This window comes from Bison bison, unplaced genomic scaffold, assembly GCF_000754665.1.
Source record: "Bison bison bison isolate TAMUID 2011002044 unplaced genomic scaffold, Bison_UMD1.0 scf7180017851660, whole genome shotgun sequence".
Classification (NCBI taxonomy): domain Eukaryota; kingdom Metazoa; phylum Chordata; class Mammalia; order Artiodactyla; family Bovidae; genus Bison; species Bison bison.
The window spans coordinates 13,876-20,841 of record NW_011482233.1 but is presented as its reverse complement, the minus strand read 5'-3'; the positions used below and the strand labels follow the sequence as shown (position 1 = coordinate 20,841).

Below are 6,966 nucleotides of genomic sequence, written 5' to 3'. Positions count from 1 at the left end.
TTGAGAGTCCCTTGGACTGCAAGGAGATCCAACCGGCCCATCCTAAAGGAGATCAGTCCTGGGTGTTCATTGGAAGGACTGATGTTGAAGCTGAAACTCCAATACTTTGGCCACCTGATGCAAAGAACTGACTCATTGGAAAAGACCCTGATGCTGGGAAAGATTGAGGGCAGAAGAAGAAGGGAACAACAGAGAATGAGATGGTTGGATGGCATCACGGACTCAATGGACGTGGGTTTGGGCGGACTCTGGGAGTTGGTGATGGACAGGAAGGCCTGGCATGCGACTGAGCGACTGAACTGAATTATGAGTTTACACTTGCACATGACACTTGCAGAAATTCAGATTCGTGGCAGCTCATTAGGAACATAACTATCACAGTCAGGAAGGCATCCCTGTGCGTGCTGAGGAAGTTCTTGATTATTTATGATGCGTTTTAAGGAAAAGACCTCACGCTTCCCAGTTTAGACAAGAACTGCCAGCAGAACCAGCCCTGAAGTAGCTCCAGCAGGCCTGGGGTCTTTGCGGACTCTTAGCTCCCAGCCAGAGCCACCCTTTTAGCACGTTCCTGTCAGAGGGCGGGGTCCCCTCTGTCATGTGACAGCGTCTCACTCTGATTGGGGTGTGGTTAAATGTTAGGCCCAATGACTTGGGAGAAAGGGTTTTGTTTCCCTGCTTGTTCAGCTTGACAGATAACATTGTCCACCTCATCTTAACATCCTCCAGCAACCTAGGAAACAGTCCATTCACTTCCAGAGGTAAGAATCATGTGTTATTATTTAGAAACAGCCCCACCTTCTTAACTTTTCTGCAATCCCTCACCCACACTGAACCTTGCACAGGCTACCAGTGAAAGCCGTTGGGAAGGAGGTATGATTATAGTCTACCTGGAAGTCAGATGGATGCAGACACTTCAGGCTCACTGAATGGGTGTCCCCAGGTAGCTGTGTAAAGGCTTCAAACTAAATATTTTACATTTGATGGAATCTTCTGTACGTGTGTTGAAGTATTTTCTTTTCTTATGTAACAGAGTACATTCAATAAAGTGTCAGTTCATAGTTTTTCACTGAAGTAAAAGCCAGTGGCAAATCTGGTAACAAAAGGAACTGTAGGACAGATAGCATTTTCTTATTTTTTTTTTAAGTAAAACATAGACTTTATTTAGTTTTTGAACTAAAAAAAAATTCTTATTCCTGGATATTTAGACATAGAAGAACCTTAAATTGTATTAATAGGGGAAATAAACCTCTTACATATTTGCATACTCAATCGCTAAATCGTCTGATTCTTTGTGACCCATGGACTGTAGCCTGCCAGGCCCTTCTCTCCCGGGGATTTTCCAGGCAAGACTATTGAAGTGGGTTGCCATTTCCTCCTCCAGAGGCTCTTCCTGAACCAGGGATCGAACCTGCACCTCCTGCATTGGCAGGTAAATTTTTTACCACTGAGCCACCAGGGGAACATAATGTAATTAGTGAATACACCACCTGAAAAATTAATTTCCTTGAAAAAGAGTATTCATTTAGGTTAAAGTAGTCTATGAATTGATTTTACAATCTATTTTAATTCTTGTTTGTTATATTTGAAAAATGATTCAAAGATGTGCATTTTCATCTGGTAGTGTATCAATATTACTTAGCAAAAGATTAAATATAATTTTACCCACTCTGGTATATGCTCCACTTATTTGCTATCTTCTTTCAATTCAAAATTGAAAGAGAATATTCATTTTCAAGTGATTTTTTGAAAAAAGTTTTGTTATGAACATAAAGATAAAAATAATTACATGTTCAAAGTTTTGTCAAGATTTAATACTCTGGAGGTTAAAGGTCCCAGGCTAGGAATTAGCAGCCAGAGTTCTCAGAGGTGGTAAAAGGAATATCTGTCCTTAGTTATGGAAGATAGAGAAAGGGAGATATCTTGCTAGAGTCTGTATGTCCCTTTGTCCTCCCCTAGCACCTGCCTCTGACCTCTTTCTCTCTGGAGAGCCCCTGGGGCAAGACTAACCACCTAGGCTAAATCCAGGGGGTTGGACCTCAGGGATGTAGGGGCTAAGAGGCAGTGGAGGACTGACTGAAGAGGACAGAATTTATGTTTTCAAGGGGGATGAAGTCATTGAGTATGATGGTGAGTTTTCTGCTGACACCCTGGTGGAGTCTCTGCTTGATGTCCTAGAGGACCCTGTGGAATTGATTGAGGGTGAATGAAAGCTGCAGGCATTTGAGAATATTGAAGATGATAACAAACTCATTGGCTACTTCAAGAACAAGGACTCAGAGCATTACAAAGCCTACGAGGATGCAGTGGAGGAGTTCCATCCCTACATCCCCTTCTTCACCACCTTCGACAGCAAGGTGGCAAAGAACCTGACCCTAAAGCTAAATGAAATTGATTTCTACGAGGCCTTCATGGAAGAGCCTGTGACCATCCCAGATAAGCCCAACAGTGAAGAGGAGATCATCAACTTCGTGGAGGCACACAAAAGATCAACCCTGAGGAAGCTGAAGCCTGAGAGTATGTACGAGACTTGGGAGGAAGATGTGGATGGAATCCATATTGTGGCCTTTGCAGAGGAAGCTGATACTGATGGCTATGAGTTCTTAGAGATACTCAAGGCCGTGGCCCAAGATAACACGGACAATCCTGACCTAAGCATCATCTGGATTGACCCTGATGACTTCCCCCTGCTGGTTCCATACTGGGAGAAGACATTTAACATTGACTTGTCAGCCCCATAAATAGGAGTCATCAGTGTTACTGACGCGGACAGCATATAGATGGAAATGGATGATGAGGAGGACCTGCCCTCTGCCGAGAAGCTGGAGGAATGGCTGGAGGATGTGCTGGAGGGTGAGATCAACACAGAGGACGATGACGATGACGACGACAATGACAACGATGACGACAACAACGACTAGTTGCCATGGCAGCCATCTCCCGGCCCCACCCACTCTCCTCCTGCTCCCCTCTCCTTCCCTGAGCTCCTCCAGGGACACTAACTAGGTCGTCCTCTGCCATGGGGCTTGTTGGAGTCTATATGCTAGGTGCTGAGATTTCCCGACATACCAGCTCAGCTATCTTCTCTGACTTCTGTTTCCTGTCCCACTACGTCCCTGTATCAATTATTTGTTTCTTCCATCACTCCCTACATGCTTTCTTGTGATTCCCCTCTTGCCATATCTATGCATCCCTATCTCTTCTGTTCCCTCCATCTGAGCAACTCTTTCTTACTTACTCAAGTCCTCTATCCTTCTGATTGTCCTATCCCTGGCCAGAGGGATGAGAGAGTACTGTGTTTGGGGCTGAACTTTAGCAATCTCTTGTTAATGTATTTGGGTCAAATGAGAGACCTCGGTAAAGGATCTGGCGCAACATTAAAAAAATATTTAATACTCTGAATTTCTTCTACCAATTTATTTTCTTTTTAAAAAATTTTAACTTTTCACTTATTGAGATTTCATAGATGGCAAAGCCAACCTTACATAATAGGCATGATCCATCACATTAATGATATTTTAATCATTAAAAAGTTTCATGTCACAAAACAGAGCAAAGCAAAAAACAAAACAAAACAAAAACCACAAAACAAATTACAGTTCCACCATCTGAGTGGGGACTCAGAAACACCTTCTTAAGTTGCTGCTTTACCAAAAAAACACAAAATAATGAGTTAGTTTAATCTAGAGATATCAAGCCAAGATGACAAAGAAGGTAATGTGAAGGCCACTGGGCGATGGTATATTGAGACTCTACCCATAGATATGTAGATACAGATATGAGTTTACATAATGGCCACCTTTAACATTAGGTGTGAACAAGAGAGGTGAACAGACTAAGTTTGATGTGTAAGTGCTGAGGGAGAAAGTAAGGAGATGTGACCATGTCAGCTGACCATCTTCCACTTCCTGTAGAAGTGCAGGATGTCCTTGACTTCCACACCAGCTTCAGTTGCCGTCCCCAGAGCCAGCGGCAGGTGGTATGAGAAATTCCTAGGGTTGTCTAAACAGATGCCCATGAGGATGGTGATCATGCTATTGTGGTCGGGGGTCCCAGGCCAGGATGAGTGCAGCAGACCTCTGCACAAGTCCAGAATGTTACAGAGGTCCCAGGCATCAGAGACTTGCCTGGTCATCCTGGGTTTCACCAACATCACAGACACAAAGGACTGGCAGAGAAGGTACTTGTTGCCTCTCTTCAGCTCCCCCTCTAGGAAGGTTATGTCTGCTGATGCCTGCTTGTCCTCCCTTCTCAGGATATGCAATATGTCCACCACAATGTTGGGTACAATGAGGAGGAGCTGACCACCAGTGGCAAGCTGCCAGATGACTGGCAGGTGCTCACAGAGAGCCTGGGGGTCAGGGAACACATAAGGGGTCAAAGCTGACTGAGTCTGGATGTACCTGAGAGTCTTCTCCAGCAGCACCACCTCATGTGAAAGCCACAGTTGCACTATGTCTTTGAAAGATCTGATCCTGGAAGTTTTCTCTAGAAACTGCTGAGATGAGTTGTCTGGTCCTTCAAACCCAGTGCTCACAAAGACCCCTGAATGAGAGTTGTACCTCAGAACTGTCCAGGGAGTGTCATGGCAAAGTGGCCAAAGTTTCCGAGGAAACAGCGGCTTCATCCTGGAAGTTGAGTGGAGCTGGGTCCTGCTCCGAGCCCACCCTCTCCTGGGAAGCCTGCTGCAGTGAGTGCTGGCCCAGGGCAATGTCCTCCAGGAGGTGCAGGAACTGGGGAAGGTGTGGGCCCTTGCAGCTCTGTAGTAGCTCACAGAGATGGTGGGACAGGCTCAGGCCTGGCTGCTGCAGGTCTCACACGGAGGGCAGCAGGTTCAGCAGCATGGACAGGTGGTCCCACAGGCTGAGCAGGCTCTGCTGATGTGTGGTGAGGAGGCTGCAGTTGGCATGGGGCCAGCCCAGGTTCACCTTGACCATGACTGCAGCCCTGATGCAGAAAGGACCTGCAGTTTCTTCTGAATGATCTGGAGATTGTGGCAGGGTTGGCTGATGGAGGCTTTCTGCCCTGAGTTGCAGCCAGCAGGAGGCTCTGTCTCAAGACAGCTGCTCACATGGTCCTCTGTGATAGATGCTTTGCTGGAGGCAGAACTCTGAGATGTCAGGAAACTTGCTGAAGACAGCAGTAAAGTGAAAGTCATGTTTGACTGGGAGCTTGTGACTCAACTGGGCTGATAGGCTAGCAGAACTGGTTGTTCTAGGAGTTAACTGGGAGGTTGACACATCTTCAGCTTATCCCCAGGAGGGGCATTCAGGGAACCACTTTACTCTTCATCAGTTGTGTCTGAATAAGGGGTTTCACTGCTGACTTCTGAGCTGACTTGTGAGCATAAGGATGTGTTTTCATCTTCACCTATCTCATCCCAGTCATAGCAAGAATGATAACTGGCTTCTGGGTTGTCACTCCCACTGAAAATGTGAGATGACCTGTGGTTTTTCTGAGATTGGCTGTGGTGGGTCCCAGGGCAGGGGGCTGGAGGGTCTCAATGATCCTTCCCAGCCTCCATCTTCTGTTGGTCTTCCTTGTCCCTGGGGATGTCCACCTCTGGAGTCAGCTTCCCTTTCTCAAGCTCAGCCTGGAGGCGTGTCGTCACGTGTTGAATTAAATGGGAGAAAAGGGTCAAGGTGAAGGTGACCGCTGTCCTGTGCTGCTTGGAGCCCGCTGTCCTCAGGCTGTGCACGCTCATGAGGCAGAGGACCACCGTGTGGAAGATGAGGAGGTTGGGGAGGAACTGGTAGCCTTTTGTGGGCTTTTTCTCTCTGCAGGCCTGGCTCAGGTTGGATGGGCAGGGCTGATAGGAAAGACAGAGATGGAAGTCTCCCAGAACCAGCTGGCACAGGGCCACAAGCCTGGTGGCTTTGAATTTCCTCTGAGGCTGTAAGAGATTCTGAAGGTAGAGGAAGCTAACCTTTTGTTATCCCAACACCGCCTCTGGCTGGGACAGAGCTTCTTCCCCTGGTACCTCTTCAGCCCACTCTATCTTTTTCCTGCATTTTGGTAGAGTCATTTGATAAGGACACCTCCTTTAAAAGGCACTTTGAGTGGAGGCAGTGCTGGTAGAAGTATGTGGCTTCCATGTTATAGTACTTGCTCCCTGTGAGAGCTCCCAGCTGGTTGAAGCACATGCCCATATGGGGTGCCACTGACAGGGCTTGATAATAACACCTCTCCTCCAGGTCCTTTGTGGGCAGGGCCAGGAACTCATTCTGAAAGCAGAATAAGTCTCCCAGGTACAGCAGGCAGCAGTGGCAGGCCATTCGTGCCCAGGCCATCTCTTCCTCTAATGAAAGACCTTCTCTCTTGCAGCCGATGAAATGGATGGCATTGTGAGGCCAGCCGATGAACCTCCATAAATCCAGTTTGTAATGCTCCCGCAGGAACAGGAAGAGGTATTCATAGAACCCAAGGCTGCCATTCAGATGCACCCACAGGGGGCCTTCCCACTATTCAGAGGTGTCCATGTGCTTTCTGTTGGTCTTCAGCAGCAGCAGAGCCACATCAGAGCATGTTTTCCTCCAGAGCAGCTCTTCTGCTTTCCTCCCATAATCCACTGGGTGCAGGAATATGAGTTTAATGCAGACTTGCTGGGCCATATCCCTGAGGGCCAGGACATGAGGCTTGAAAAGCTCTTCGTGGGCATTTCCTTTTAGAAGGAAATGGTTGAGATGCTGGGCTGCCCTGCAAATATCCTGGTAGAGGAGTCTGGCCTTCAGGGCTTCTATCTGGCTGCTCTCCATCAGGCTGGACTCTTTTCCCACAACACTGATATGTGTCTTCAGAACTCTGTCTTCCTTGGAGGACATTTGGATAAATTTCCCAGCAGGCTTCCTGATATAAGGCAACTCAGGATGGCTGTTCCCAATGAAGCCAGGGTGCAGTCACAAACAATTCTGTGAAACTGTGACTAAAACTCATGAAGTCCAGAGATGAACAACATTAAATCTCCTTGAG

General features: G+C 47.1%; 1 pseudogene; it reads left to right on the top strand.

Annotated features, from left to right (window-relative positions):
• Positions 1-2,048: 2,048 nt before the first annotated feature.
• LOC104996851 lies at positions 2,049-2,918 on the top strand (annotated as a pseudogene).
• Positions 2,919-6,966: the final 4,048 nt, after the last annotated feature.